The 13,036-nt window shown below is 37.8% G+C and overlaps 1 protein-coding gene across 2 annotated transcripts in view; it reads left to right on the top strand.

Moving 5' to 3' along the window:
- Positions 1–13,036, top strand: part of dpr11 (defective proboscis extension response 11) — a 73,349-nt gene that overhangs the window by 18,988 nt on the left and 41,325 nt on the right. The window contains exon 1 of one of the 2 annotated variants that reach the window (XM_068301219.1): positions 2,913–2,941. The exons of the other annotated variant lie outside the window; for it this stretch is intronic. The gene's annotated coding sequence lies outside the window, so the exon portion shown is untranslated. Of the gene's footprint in view, positions 1–2,912; positions 2,942–13,036 lie in introns of those variants that run through there. 2 annotated transcript variants of the gene reach the window in all.

Genomic DNA, 13,036 nt, shown 5'->3' with positions numbered 1-13,036 from the left:
AGAAATTAAATGTATCACGTCTAACATATTATAAGGACATTTCCATTTCCCACAGACAAAGACAGACACACACACACACACACACACACACACACACACACACGTGCTTGACAGAAAACTAAAGTGGAAATTGGCAGAAAACATGTTTCAGTCTCGTCTCACTTGCTACGACTTCCAAGAAGACTTCCCTCCCAAGTTTTTCGTACCCTTCATCTCCTTTTGTTTTCAGGCGTTTTCCCTGCGTCCTCGACGACTTTACGTCTCAAACAGCGGCGCTTTGTTTTGCCTTAATTAATACGCGTTTACATGTTGCCGACTTACGCACGCTTTTCATGTGCCACACATACACAGACATTCACTCACACACATACAAAGACAACCTTCCGATTAACATAGCCCTCCACGTTTCAGGCCCTTGTCTTTGTACCAGGCCAAGAAGCGGTTGACACGCAAATGCAATTTGTGTGCTAAGGTAATTTTTTGTATCCTATGAGAAAGGCAACTCATGGGTGTCTACCCTAATTCTCTCTTCATACACGCCCACGCCCCCGATTCAGGTTGCTGCTCACAAACAAATGACTGAAATTAATATTTAAATAGCCGCCAGTTTATACCCTTCATAGAGTCTAAACGGGTATATTGAGTACCCCAAAAGGCTTTTGTCCTACTTTTTGTTGTTGAATATTTATGAAATCGGTTCAAATCGATCAAGAACAGAACATACAATAGGATAAATCAAGATATTTTGTTTGTCTCTTATTTTTAATTAGCCCTAAAAACACAGACGCATCGTCTTCTAGATCCGTCCCTGGATTTTTGAACCCTATTACTATAGAGTAACTCTAAAGTCGTTGTGCAAATGGTTTCTCTTTCGTTTATGAAACTATAATTAATGTGAGTCACACACAGGGCACATAAATACACTCGCTACACTGGAGTTCGTAATAAATGAAAATAACAAATTTTAATCATCACTTAAACCGAAAGATCAACGTTAATTAGGTATACAAAGTGAATGTTTGGAAGCACAAATAAAAAAAACACATTAAAAGACAATTTTTATGAAATATTTATTATCAACTAGGTCATTCTCAGTATTGATTGAGAATTGTCAATTTTAAACGTTGAGCCAAAATAATTATGATTCCTATGCGTATCTGGCATATGCCAGATGCCGTTGGCGACATTTGATAAAATCAACATTTAAAATTTAATTAAACACGAATTGATTTTGTCGCTATTTTAGCTCCCGGGCGGTTGCACATGTAATCAATTAATATTTTATTCACTGAACACACAGAACGAAATGGCAAAGAAACAAATACTCGCAATCAGATGCTAAATATTGGAGAACTCTATGAAAATGATACAAAGTGTATTCATATCAAGGAAATGGGCTTCAAAAACGGAAATGTACCACATTAATCTCGTTTATTTATTTATTGGCCTGATTTTACAGTCGTAATATAAAGATCCATTTAGAGCTGGGCAAGTGGAATGCTCTGCAATAGATGAGAATTAATTAATTTAAGGGTCATTCTCCTCTGCTTACTTCCATTATGGCAAGAGTGAGAATGAGAGAATTAAAATCATTCTTATGTTTATATATTACCTACATATTATTTTTATTAATTTTATTATTATTTTTATGCACATAGTGCCCTGCAGTGTTATTTCTTGTAATTATGTAACAACAAATTGAGTTGCAAGCATAAGCAAATGAAAATCATAAAAAAAAGCCCCCACCCAAAAGCCAAGGCTATAATAACGCGAACAGCAGCCGCATTCAACCGGGACAATAACGACAACAATAAATTAAATTATTGTACAAGCAAAATATAATGAGGTCGTAATTTTCAGTTTTTGTTTTTGCTTCGTTTTATCGAAATGCAAAATAAATCCATATGTCAATTGGTTGTGCGCGTAAATTCATATTAAATTAAAAGAATGAAAACCCAACAAATTCATTGCAATCAGAAATTGCATCAACAAATTGGCACAATCGGGATAGTAGGAGGATATATGTTTGTAAATATATATAAAAGAATCTAGAAATGAATTCTCTGCAACGAAAATTAATTCTTTGGTATCCATTAAACTTAAATGATATTAATTATGGCCCGAGACTATTTTATTTCATGGAAACAGAATTTCTTAATAAATTTTTGCAGATTTAAACTTATAAGCACAGCATTCTTGCATACTGAGTTATTATATTGTATAATATAAACACACAGGTCGGTCCTCCACATCAAAGGAGAGAAATTTGCCTTTTCATTAATGCCATTTATAGACAAAATCGGTTCGATGATTCCTAATAAGCTTATTGCATAGACAAAAGAAAAAAAGGGGGAAAGAAAACTCAAAAAACGACACAAACAATAAATAAATGAGGGAAATTCTAAGAAAATTGTCTGACATCTTATGGTTAAATATTAAAGGTATAAAATATTCATTGAATGCAAATGAATAGCCATCCCCCAGGCTCTAAAAGAAAAGGTAATGCAAATATTTTTGCATGGATTTATGCAAATTGCTTACTAAGATGTAAACATGTTAGAGGATTTTGTAAATTTAATCATATGCGCAAGCAAATTGAAATGCCAACGAATTTGGATATTTTAATCAAGCTCTTTTGGCGTTTATTTTCATTTCATTTTTCCTTCTTTCTTTTTTTGTGTGTGTGTTATCTTTGCAGGTAATTCCTGGAAATACAGATTCATGTGGCATGCGGGCATGAGACTTTTTTTTGCGATAGGGCTTCAATATTGCGTGATTTTCAGTTAAGAGAAGATTAAGTACGGAATGTGCGTGTCGACATGCCATAGCCACGGATACGAGTAGTTGTGGAAATGCATCATTAACGTGACTAATTAGTTAAGGGTAAAAAGTTAAAACAAATGAACTGGAAAGCGAAATCAATGCCATGCACAGGTGCCAGGCAAGTCAGACTTAATAATGGGCCAACCAAGCAACCAACCAACCAACCAACCAAGCGGAGGCAATCCGAGGAGGAGTGCATTAAGCAGTGAAGCATTTGAAAATTAGCGTGTGCCAACAGCACTCGAGTGCATCGTTAAGCCACACTCTCCCTTTCTCACTGGCTTCTCTCTCACTCTATTTATCTTTCACTACTCTCCATTATGGCTATCCTTTTACTCTCTTCTCATTCTCATTCACTTCATTCCGCCAAAGCTTGTTTTGGTCCTTTTGCTCGAGTTGGCTTGGAGCTACAGCAAAAGCCAAAAGGGGCACTTAATGTATTTATGCGGCTCGTGCTGCCCGTTAAGTGCAGCTCACGATTTCTCGTAAAAAGGACATAGCTGCTGTTGCTGCTATGTATGAACTTTTTCCCAGTGGCATACGTGGCGTATGCGCAATAAAATGCATTTCAATAGATTATTATAACGCGTCCGCATTCCTCATAACTTTAAAACATCACCCATCGATTTGGCTTATAAAATTTATGATGTGGGAATTGCAGTCTTTACAAATCTGGAATTTAAAATAAAACTCTGACCATAAGCATCATTAGATCTTTCCTCAATATTTACGCAGATATTCATAGAAAATGCTATATCTTCAAGTTGCTCAATCAAGGGATTGAAACTTTTGATATCTAGTGCACATAATAATCTTAAGCTTTAAGAAAAATACACTTTTGATTCCAATTTCGATCTATTGTCAACCACTGTGCATGAAACATCTTGGCACGAGGCGCATTCGCTGCTGTTCTTGTTGTGGTTCTTGTTGTTGTTATCGTTGTTGTTACAGCAGCACTCAGCGGTTACCCTGTGCGTTTATTATGCCATTCACAGTTTAATAATGATAATAACGTCAGGATATTAAAGTTTTCCTGACAGCCAGCTAGCAGTCAGCCTCCCATTGCCAACTTGGCCATCCTCTAAGGGATCCGCTCATGTCTCTGTCCTGCCCCTTTCTCGTTTCCGGCTGCATTCCAGACGACGAGGCATTAAAACTATAATCAGTTTGTGTAATAAAGTAAATTGTGTACGTAATGCGTGCCGATGATTATGGTGGTATGTCTTTTATTTATTTATTTTCTTATGCGCTACTTTTTATTATTACGGCTTAAAGTTGCTTAGCAGCCAGTTAACGCCCCGGGCCCACAGGCGTCAGACAGACGTAGGATGTCGAATGGTGAAAATGGGAGGTGGGCGTGCGCCAGCACAATAAAGCTCGTTGCCAATATTAATAAAAGTTTGGCCAAAACTTAATTAAATTTGCTTTTTAATGTGCAGCCATGCATGGGCAAAAGGCGCGAAATGTAATAAATTGACCATACCACGGCAAGTCGGCTACATATAATGTTCATATACGAGTATATATATATACAGCTGTGTAAAATCTTCTTGCTTTTCTGCTATGGCAAAGAAAATCGTAGAGCGAAGGAAGAGATAGAGAGCTAAAGAAGTCATAAAATGGTATTTTTTGGCACTTTAATTTTTCAATTTTAAGGTTTGATTTAGGTTATTTTTTAGAGGATTTCTCTAATGAAAATGTTTTTTTTCGCATTTATCGTAATTGCAATTAGAAGTTTTAATCTATTCAATAAGTTTTTGTATTCTCAAGTAATTTGGCAATTTTAATGCTTCACCTGTCAGACAACATTTTGCTTTTGATGTTATTCACTTTACAAAGACTTTCCTCATCATCATCATCGTCAGCATTATCATTATGATACTGGCTTTCGGCTTTCGTCCTTAATAAAGCACATAAAATAGCATTAGAGTGCCAACAAAGTCGCCATTATGAGTTCTTTTGTGGCATTTAGTTGGCCCCGAGTCGTTCTTCCCCCCAACACATACACTGTGCCATGGTCTTTGTGAGGCGTGTCAATATTTAATGGAGCCCTAAGCTCAGTTCTCGCGATTGTTCACCGCCGTGTCCTGGGGCAAGGACCACTTCTTCTATTTAGTGGAAAATGTTGGCCGCATACACCGATATACACACACACAGAGGGTGTGCCCAATTAAAGTTCCACCAAGTTCAATTTAGAATTTAGAAACACTTAGTCCTGAGTCCACACTCTTCCCTTGGGCAAACAATCGAAGCAATCAAGTGAAATCATAGCCTTTGAAACGCATGCTACGGACTTTGTGGGTATTAAAGACTTAGCGATTGGTTTTCGGGCCGAAATGGAAAATGAAAACATGGTAAGAGTTAGGGCTCTATAAACTGTATTGGAAGCAAGATGTGGAAACTTAAATTGAAAACTAAGAAACCAAAACACCAACTGTAAATGTTGTCATTTTAGCCATTTTTGTTGTGTGTTGCCTCACATGAATTACAAGTTGAAATGGCCAACAACAATGTCAATAACACAAAACAGTTTGACAGGCAGTCGCACACAAAAAGGAGGACAAAGCCAGCCAAGCGACAAAATTATGTAAAAAGTCAACAATCAAGGGTGTGAGTCGGGCCTGGCAGTGGCTGGGGAAATGACTGTAAGGTCCGACCAGGCGAGTACGAAAAATTGTCTGAAAATGGAGGCAAAATGAAAGCGAAGCAAGCGAAAAGCACATCATGACCTCTCGAGGCCACTGGCAAAGTTGAAGGCGAAAACAAAAGGAAAACAAAGAGACACACAGGGTAACACTGAACAAATGAACATGCTAAGCAGACAACAAACAAACAATGGGAAAGGGAAAGTGAAAAATAGTTACAGAAAGTGAAAGTGGAATTGGCATAGTCGTAACTGAAAAAATTTAGTTGAAAACTAACTAAAACTAGCTTCATTTTTCAAATTCATGCATTCCAATCAACGAAACGGCACTATATAGAGTATTATATGTCATATAATCCATTTTCAATTATGTATAGTAAATGGCAACTTAAACTTTTAAATAAATGGTTTCTAAAGCTGTGAAAAAAACCTCAATCGAAGTCAAATTCATTAGAGCGCAATTTATTATTAAAGTGCTGTAACAACGGCACGACACCAAGGACTGGCTTTGAGCTGGGGAAATTGAGGTAAATTATGTGAAATGACTTCAAGTGTCGCGTCATGAGTAAGTTAGGCATTAAATTATGAATACATTAGAAGCAGCCGGCAAATGCCGAACATCTGTGATAACAAGGTAAAGTAGATGGTTGAGGTGAAGGTGGACCAGATGCTGGTGGTGAGGAGAGAGAGAGAAAGAGATAGGATGATGAGCCAATATCTGCCAGTCATCTGCAAAGACAACGGCAAATGAAACTCAGACAAGAAGGAAAAACAGGGACAGAATTATATGCCTGGGAGCCTACTGTCTTCTGTCTCCTGTTTAGATCCCTGAAATTGTTAACAAGCGAAACGAATGACTAAACAGCAGCAGGCCCTCAACCTCAACCTCAACCCCTCAACCCAAAGCAACACACGTACCCAGTGCCTCCCGTTATCCTGCCCAGATAAGTAGGCTAGAGAACATAACAAAGCCAAGGGCTGAAGGCAGAGACATGTATGCATGAGTCCCAGCTGACTTGGATGGCTGGTATGGCATGTGGATGTGAATGTTGATGTAGATGAGTCTCAGTTTCAGCTGTGTGGGTTAAGCTCCTATCGGAGTGAACTTAAATTTTTTTGCTAGCTTTAATTCATTATGTATGCTTAATGTTAACAATTTAGCAGCTATTGGTTTATCTTAATGAAGCTGTCTGGCCCCCCCAAAAATCCCAGAAGCAGAGCCAGCAACCTAAATACACAGCCCATAGCCATACACACTCACACATACTGACACAGTTGAGCGACCTTTCCGGCCTTGTCTTTAACTTTTATTACGCCTACAACCTAATCCGCTTGGCGTCGCTTTGCTACATCTTTCCCAACGCTTTGCTACCATCATCTCCTCTTCAGCTCGTCATCCACATCTAAACATAGTTACACTTAACCGCTCAGCGCGGTTAAGCTTTTGTCTCTGTGTGTTTGCCCTTTTGTCTTTTGCATTTTTCAACTTGCCTTAAATATTAAAGTGCTTTTGGAACCCCATCGCCACCCCATACTAACCCCACTCAGCGGCGTTGTGTTCCCCCTTTGTGGTTATGATAGTCCCTGGACCGCCAAAAGTGTTGACACTCGTGGGAAAATGTTTTAATAATTTGTGTAAAGAGTTGACAGCTTGGCTTCCCCCGCCTTCCACACAAAAAAAGAGCAAAAATGAAAAAAAGGAGATAGGAAAAAACAAAAATTGGCACACGTGTGAAAAGCTGGAACTTTTATTTTCTATATAAGAAAACGTGTGATTCAAAGGCGTAGCCAAAAGGTGATAAAAATTTATTAAATTACTGATATTTAAAACTCTATAGACTACACAGAAAGTCACATTGGCTTACTTAACCCTTAGCTGTCCTTTACATCAAGTGACCCTTTTGTTTGCGTTTGATGATTTGGCCGTACCTCCCCATTGGATAATATTCTGACTACGCCCTTATACAGTTGAGTATGGGAATGCATATGATGATGACATTGGCTTGACAAGGGCTAAACAGCAAACGACATCGAGTAGAGTTGTTGGCTTCTATCATGAAATATTCAAAAATATATATGACTACGCAACACAAAACCAACCAACGCACTGGCAAAATCGAAAATGTGAAAAGGGACCAGAGCTGAAAACCAAAATTGACATTGAATGTCATTTGGGATTTGTTTTGGCCTTTTCGGTCAATTGATTTGTCTCTATGCCTATTTGCATTTTCTGTATGACTGTAGAAGGTCAAAGCTATGGTAAATATTTCATTAAAAGTAACAAAACAATTTCATTTCGAGACCAAATGGCCCCAAAGCCAACTAAAAATAAATAATTGATCTATCAGTTAAGATATTGATTAATTTCAATAGCTTTACTATTTTCCTCTATTCGTTGTCGTTCACAAATGTTGTTTAAAGACTTCCCAAGCAAATGGTCTGAAAAATGTAAGTACTTAATACTATCTACTGTTTGGAAATTTTGCAACGTGTTCTGTGTGTGTATGTACACTGGTTGGTTAATGGTCGCCCACTTGGCAGGTGACACGTGTCGTTTTGGGTAACAAGTGGTCAAAGACAAGCAACACAGTCACTCGAATGAACCCCAAAAGCAAATCTCTGCCAATTGACTTGCCCTGACTTCAACGCTGACGTAAACAGAAATCTCTCTCCACAAAAAGAGACGAAACCAGACTGAAGTGCATATTGCCTTTCTCTTCTGCCTCCCCCCTCTAGCCAAAAACTTGCCAATCAGTTTAAACCTGGTACTCTTTCATGTGATTCGATTTAGTCACTACTCTTTTCTTGCTTTCGTCATATATCCCCTGATTCAGGTATATTGCGGAATCGATGTCATCTTAACATGCAAAAGGTTGGATTATTGTACTTTTAATCTTTTAACCTACTCAGTTGATGTTAAAATATTATACCAAAGCAAAAATTAATATTTTCACTTAACTACAGGGCATTAATCTGTTGGTTTTCTCTTGCTTTAGTTGCTCAAGTAAAATGTTATAAATCACATCTACCCACATCTACAGTCTCCTGCCATAAACTTTGATCTGTTAATAAATTGCCTACACTTAATCATGTCAGAATGCGAATAAAAACTTTGCCAAGCCAATATATGCACCTTTTCGAGTAGGAGAAATATCTTTAATATTTAGATATGAGCCAGGTCGAGAAGGCAAATAAGTTATCACTTAAGCAAACAAAACGGGTGAAAAGAATTTGGTGCATGGACTTCCAGATAGCTATGTGGAATGAGATCAAATTAACCAATCGAGAAGCTGGTAGAGCAATTTCCATTTGCCTATCTCTTGGGGCATGAGGAAAAACAGGGACAGCAAAATCCCTAATGCAATTAAAACGTAGGAAAGCCACTTTATGTGTCTCTCACTCGCAATCTGTGTTTATGTGACTGTGTGTGCGTGTGTGTGTGCTATGGTAAAATTGCTATAGAACTAGTGAAAATTTTCGCTCTAATGTAGTGCAGGGTGTTAGCAAGGGGTTGGACGGAAGCGTATTAGTTAAATGCATACTAATTGAGAATGACTCTGTGCGTGTGTGTGTGTGTGTGTGTAGCTATAAGTAAACTAATCAATGCAAAGTGCATTTATTTTTGGTCAACATTTTTCGTGTATTACTTTACACATCGTCCAGTGTGTGCTTATACAGCTTGGATATGTGTGAATTTGTGTGTGTGCGTGTGCGTTTGCTTTAGCACAGATGCAACTTAAGCTCTATTTACCAGGCAAATAGCAAACATGAGATGGAGGAGGAGGGGCAAGCTCTGTGTGTGCTGATGCTGCAAATTTTCGCATTAATAAATCTTTTGTTTGCTAATAAATTGTGAAACAGCTAACGATTCTATTCTATAATTTCAAACATCTATGTATTTATGCATGCTGTTTATATAAGCTTTTGCCAAAATACGGTCTCCGGTCTATATAGTTCATTTCTCTTCCTGTTTCCGTTCCATTATGCAAGCTATAGATAATTTAAATTTAAGTATTAAAACACACAACACTGTGGCCAAAAGAACATGTTTTCCGTTGAATCACATGCCAACAAAAGCAGCTTTCACAAGAAGTCCATAAAAGCAAATGTTGTTCTGTCTTGACTCCCTGCTGACGGCATCTGTAGGCAGAAATACAGGGACGGATTTTCATATTGTGACTTTTTAACTTTTAAAGTTGAAAGCAAAGTTGCTTTTATCGTTGATGAAATTGCTTGAAGAATACTTTGAGGATTACACATAGTCGTAGTTAATCCGCTCCTGGAAAAAGTACACTAACAAATAAGAAAGAATAAAGTCGACTATAAAAATCACAGGTTTATATTTGGTGTGTTTTTTCTTAGTTATTTTTCTTTTGGAATTTCTTGTGCCCAGTTGCTGTAAATGGTTGTACTGGGCCATAGCTTCCTGCTGCTGTGCTGTTCATCAGCGTTCAAAGTTGTTTGGCCCTTTTTAAGGAGCAATTGACTGACCGTTGCCTACACAAAGCTGAGGCCTGGTCAGGACAGAAAAACAAGAAGCAGCAGCAGCAGAACCAGCAACTTGGCAATATTTCGGACCAAAAAGGAAGAAAAAATGGTAAACGAAGACTTCCTTCCGATAACTTGAAATGAAGTTTGGCAGTTTGTGTCCGTTGCATAAGGCAAGATATGGGAAGCACTAAGCCAAAGTTCGTTCAAGTTGCCCTCATTTGGGTGTTGTGCATCGATGTAAGTCCTGCGTTTAATAGCCGAATTTTTGTATCAAAATTAAAGTCCCCGAAAGCAATTGAAGTTTATTTGATGAAATATCTCACACACAACAACCAAAATACATTTAATACACAATCTCAAGAACCTTTTCTAGGTGAAAGTGAAAGAGTATTTGCTGAAAGCTCAAGCTTTTAAAAGCAACAGTAAAACTATTCAACCTGATGACAGAACAGGCACAACAAAAGGCGAGATGGAGACAACTATTTTTGTGACTAGACAGCCAGCAAGCTTGGTAACGGAAAGAATCACGTATAAAGAGCATGGTCACCCCATCCATATAGAATATGTATGTGTGGAATATGTGGTAGATGTTTTTATGGATGTTAAGATAAACATCTCAGACCCTGGGGTTGAGGCTCCAGAAGAAGCTAGGAGGCATTAAAACATCTCCTCCCAAAATGGGGAATAGAGTTTGCTCCCTCATAAAAATTTGTTGTTCCAAATCTGCTTAGTAGCAACAACAACAACAACAACAAGGAGTGAAGTTAGAAAAGGATGTAAGGGGTATATGGAATGCTTTTAATAGCAAACTCTGCCTCTTTCTCTCTCTCTCCCTTTCGCTCTGTAATCTGTTGTGTAATGTCTTTAGTTGTGTCAACTTCGTTGTGTGTTGGGTAGGGTGTCAGGTCGGAGCCAATGTTCCGCTCTAGCATAAAAACTGATTCTGAGTGAGTGCGAAAAAAGGAAAAAAACGCCAACAACAAAGCCCAACTAAACTTGTCTATGAAGCTAGAGTCCCATATATACACACACACACCCACACACAAAAGCCACCCACAGACAAGTTAAAGTTTTGAAACAACATTTAGATAAATTTCCCCAGAGAGTTAAGCAGCAGGGTAGAAGAAAAGTGAGAGCTATAACAGGCCTTAGGAAATGATGTAGTTTGCTAGAGAAATAACAGCAACTTGGCCAATTCAAGTAGAACAATTCAGTTGTTATATAGCAGTTAGTACTTTAAATTGTCGAAATAAAACGAATGAAAACTCTTAAATTGGCAATTTAATTAGTATTTACATAATAAGGCCGAAATAAAATGAAGATAATCAGCAAAAAAAAAAAAAACATTGCCTACTTATTGGGGCGATGTCTTTAATGTGTATGAGGGTCGATTGAAATTTCACTGACACAATTTGAATAGAAACTCAGATGAGTTTAGTATAATTGACCTACCTATCTTTCGGTTTGGGATGGTTTTAATTATGGTTTATTGCTATTTTATTTTCTCTTAGAACAGTTTTAGGTAATTTTCGGCTTTAATTTTCATAGTTTTTGTTAAAGAACTTGATTCGATTTTCCCCTTTTTTCATTGGGCCAAAAACTATTGCCTTCATATTTTTGTTAGTTAGATTTACGAGGTAATTTCTCATAGACATTTTGTATGTCGCCAGCAGCTGGCGCCGCCAAGTGGCACACAACTGACGCGCTCTTTGAGAAGGACGAGGACACATGAGAGAAAAAAAAAAGACAAACAGAAATTTATCTTCATAATTTTCCACACGTTACTTGCAACTCATCTGCATAAGCACACTCACACACACACACAGGCTCACACACTCTTGCAACGCGCTGGAAAATGTCAACGAAAGTGAAAAGCGGAGGCAGTAATGCTAAGAGCCGCACTCCCTCATCCAAATGTAGGCCACTGTAGGCAGAATGTTGACTTTAATGTTGCCTGTCGCTTAAAATTTATGCAGCTGACGTTCAGGCTACTGGGAGTCAGCCATAGAGTCTGAGGGTCCGCTGTATTTCCCGCAGCTGCCAGAAAATTTTAAGAGCACAAAATGCAAAAATGCCTGAAATGAAAATGGCTGAATGCCTGCTTGCCTGCATCCTGTTGCCTGATGAAGGGTCGAGGATTTTGTTACTTTTTCTTTTCGACTAACAGTTTTTTGCCATAGCTTCTTGTCTATGGCATATGTAAGCTCCTCCCAGTTCAAAAGATTTATGCGGGTCACCTACTCGGTTCCCTATACACACATATACAGACTTAGAATGTTCATGTGTTGTATTCACTATATATAATGCTCACACAAGCGAATCGTAATTAAAAAGTTTGTCTAAACAATTTCTCTAATTAAATATTTTCACATTGAATTGTTTTTGGGAAAACGAAAACAGTTTTTGCTATTTCATGTGAATATTAATGTCCTGACAGTCTCTTGCTTACTCTCCTCGCACACTTCCTTTTTCTATTTCGTTTTTTGGTTTTTGGGTAAACTTTGCCACAAATGTTACTCAATTCGGTTCGGTATTTGTTTCCTTTTCTCGCACGTGTTTGGTTTTGGGGTTACGCCATTAAAACAAAACCCCTTCAAGCGCCCTTTAACCAACTCCCAACAACCCCTTACCCTAATGGCTTAATGACGAAACCACGAAGTACATAGTTGAACGACCAAATTGAGCAGCACTTACTTATTCCAAGCGAATGAAGTCGAACACATTTTAGGTTCGGCTTCCGGCAGAAGTTTTTAAATATGGCTAAATCGAAAGCAAAACACGTTGATAAGGAGGAAGTGTTATGAACAATGGAAAGCATTTAAATTCGACATATTTAAGAAAGTTTCTATCATTTCCTTTTTACTCCTTTGTTTATGCCATTTGAAGTAAATTTCTTAATTAATTTAAGACCGAAATTTGAGAAAGTTTGCTTACATTTCAAATTAATATTTTATTGATGACTAAATTGCTCAAATTGTTGCAGACAAATCAATTTAAAATAAACGCTCGAGCAAAGCTTGATAGTTAAGTCCCTAAACAACAACATGTAAGCAATTACAACTTAAAGTGTTATCGATT

This window comes from Drosophila tropicalis, unplaced genomic scaffold (genome assembly GCF_018151085.1).
Source record: "Drosophila tropicalis isolate 14030-0801.00 unplaced genomic scaffold, ASM1815108v1 contig_878, whole genome shotgun sequence".
In the NCBI taxonomy this organism is placed as follows: Eukaryota; Metazoa; Arthropoda; class Insecta; order Diptera; family Drosophilidae; genus Drosophila; species Drosophila tropicalis.
The sequence above is the reverse complement of the archived record's forward strand: the minus strand, read 5'-3'. Positions and strand labels throughout refer to the sequence as shown.